The sequence below is a fragment of the Pinus tabuliformis genome, chromosome 2_2 (assembly GCF_031772625.1).
Source record: "Pinus tabuliformis cultivar Carrire ecotype Pingquan chromosome 2_2, CPIR1, whole genome shotgun sequence".
Classification (NCBI taxonomy): domain Eukaryota; kingdom Viridiplantae; phylum Streptophyta; class Pinopsida; order Pinales; family Pinaceae; genus Pinus; species Pinus tabuliformis.
In genome coordinates, this window is record NC_142300.1 from 524953208 (window position 1) to 524956698 (window position 3491).

Consider the following 3491-nt stretch of genomic DNA (forward strand, 5'->3'; position numbering starts at 1 on the left):
AAGATGCTCAGGATTTTCATGAGTTTAACAACTCTTGAAAATAATAACCAAAATGGACTCATAAATAGTTTTCATTTTTATACAATCTTGAAATAAAGAAAAACTATGCTTGAGAGTGGTTTCATTTTTACACAATCTTGAAATAGAGAGGAAATTGTGCTTGAAATATGTTTTAATGTCCCCCAAGCATAACTTGCATAGGTACTGTTGTAGTGTTTTCTTCTCAAATATGTACAAAAAGAATCCACTTAAGATTGTGGATGACAAACAATCTCAACAATATAATTGGTTGCTAAACATTGTAGATCTGCAACAACTGATAGAAACAAAACCTACCAAAATTTTGATCTATGCCACAATCATAGTTAAATAGTAAAAAGAAATAGTAATAACTCTAATCATCCAATGGAAACCAGATATACAAAGAATAGTTTTATTATAACACCTGTGAAGAGAACAAATAAATGTTACCAGTCCCCCTCTATGGGATGGATTATTGGCTATCCTCAAATGTCTTCAGCTTGTGTAGAGTCTCTCTTCTCTATAATGTGTAAACCCAACAAAAATATGGTGTGCGACAAGAAAAATAATTAGAGTTACAAAAGTGAGTGCAACAATGAAAATAATCAAAAGTAAATAATAAATAGAAAACCCTTCTACTTATAACAAAATATTGAGTTATCCTCGAATAATGAGCAATAATAAAATATTATTAACCCCATTCTTGGAATAACCACTTGGAATATTTTATTATGTTTGGTTAGGAGGGAAAAAGTATTTAAACTTTTATTTAGAAATAACAAATAAATAAATGATTTATTTATCATCTCAAGGAATTGGTTAAGGAATAATAAATAAATAAGAATTTATTTAATTATTCCTAAGGGATTTAGTCAAATTTGACAAAGAATAATAAATAATTATGGATTAATTAATTATTCTTAGAGAAAAATAAGATAATTAATTATTTGTCTGTGTATTTTTCATGATTGGATCAAATATGACAAGGAATAATAATCGAACAATGGTTTAATTAATTATTCTTAGAAGAAAATCAAATAAATAGTGATTTATTTAATTATTCTTCATGGGTTTAACTATAAATTACTTAACAAAGGTGGTTTATTAAGTAATTTCTCACAGTGAAAGCAATTTTACTATGGTAAAATTGGCTTTACATGAGTACTTCGATCCATCTAGTAAATTAGGATAGATGATCAATTTTTTGGTGATAATAAGTACATTCCCCCCAAGCTTCATTTAATCTGCCTGAGTAGACTATTGGTTACTAATAGGTGGATGAAATGAAGGTTCATGATATTAGGTGAAATACTCGACTTAATTAGGGAAGGATTTGTTTCATTTTTTAACGAGCTCGACACAGGAAAAGAATTATGCTCATGGAACCTTGTTTCATTTTTAAATGAGCTTGACACAAGAAAAGGAAATATGCTCATGGAACCTTGTTTCATTTTTTAACGAGCTTGACACAAGAAAAGGAACTACGCTCATATTGACATGTTTCATTTTTTAACGAGATTGACACAATAAAAGAAATATCCTCATAGGCGCTTGTTTCATTTTTTAACGAGGTTGACACAGTAAAAGAACCATCCTCATAGGGACTATTTCAATTTTTAATGAAGTTGACACATTAAAAGAACCATCCTCATAATGACCTGTTTTATTTTTTAACGAGGTTGACACAATAAAAGAACCATCCTCAAAGGAACTTGTTTCATTTTTTAACGAGGTTGACACAGTAAAAGAACCATCCTCATAAGGACATGTTTCATTTTTTAACAAGGTTGACACAGTAAAAGAACCATCCTCATAAGGACCTGTTTCATTTTTTAATGAGGTTTACACCGTAAAATAACCATCTTCATGATGACCTGTTTCATTTTTTAACAAGGTTGACACAGTAAAAGAACCATCCTCATAGGGACTTGTTTCATTTTTTAATGCAGTTGACACAATAAATGAATCATCCTCATTGAAAAATTGATCATGGCTTCCAAGTGGAATAAACACATGCCAAGGGACACTCCCCGATCATGTCTTCCAAGAGGTCTTCATCGGAAGGAAGAACAATTCTCTGGAAAGAACACATGTCAAGGGACTCAATAGGGATAAGAAAATCGGGTTCAAATGTCCCCATTGAAGGTTCCACCATGTTAATTACCGGATTTGAGCCAAAGTAAGTCGAGAAAATAGTGAGATGCTCGCTTGCATCAGTAATTGAAAACATGGGACCGGTTGCCACATAATTAACCCGTGGTGGGGTAGATACCACTTCCATATAAGGAACATTTAGGGGTGTCATATGGTTGGTAGTCGAATCAATACCAACGAATGAAAGTTGGTCAATAGTCACAATGTTTCCATTGTGAGGGAAAGACATCACTCGAAAGAGTGTGGACACGACAGCTTTCATGGCATAGACATAGTCTCACCTAAGGAGCAAATTGAAATCCAAGGGGCCTTGGACTACCATAAGATCAATACAGACATTTTTTCTTTCCATAGTAATAGGTAAATTAGGAAGGATCTATAAAGGTTCACTGACAGTTCTATTAAAGGTTAATAAATTTTGTGTAACAAGCACAAGTTGAGGGGAACCCAAAGCTTGCCAAGCGGTTGAGGATAAAATACTAACAGAAGCACCTTCATATACATTTGTGCGACGCAAATTCTTACCATGAGCCTTCACAATGATTTGGAAAGGAGTGGAAGAAGGAAGACGAGGTTATGTTAGTCTACTCCAATCAAAGGAAATAATATCAATACTTGGAGGGGGTTTTGTGGAAACGGGTGAAATGCCCCCTAGTGTAGAAGAATCTGAAGTAACAAGAAGAACCTAAGCGGTATTAATTTCACTCTCTAAAGGGAGAGTGGGATCAACCTGAGTGATATCCGTTTCACTCTCCAATGGAAGAGTGGGATTGATTGTACTTTGAATTAGATCAATCACTTCGTCAACTAATGGTAGGTTGGGAGAAAGTTTACAGTAAGTAGTTGGAAGTTGTTGCTGGAAACAGTAAGTTTTCCAACAATTTTGAGGCTTCATCCATATGAGGGAAAAGGTGACTATGATGAATCTCTTTGCTTAACCTACAAGGAAGCCTAACTTTACCCTTTTTCCCTAGAACCTAACAATCATTGGTTGATGGATCAACATTAAGTTGATAAGAATTTTCTAGCCATACTTCCAATACCTTAGGAATACCGGGGCAATTGATAAGGAAGTGGTCACTCTTACAAATCTTGCAAGGGTATTTGGGCTTGCAATGCATATTGGAAGTTTCCTCAACACTACCAATACTTACAGCCATGGTTGGTTGTGTTGATGGTGCTAGACCTGCCAACATTCAGGGGATCTCCCCGGTATGAAGTCCCAAATAGATCATCGTTTGGTGTAGGAGTCCCATCTTATATGATGGTCTGGTTTCCATTATCTTAAAGATCTGCCTTAGCTCTTGCTTGTCAGC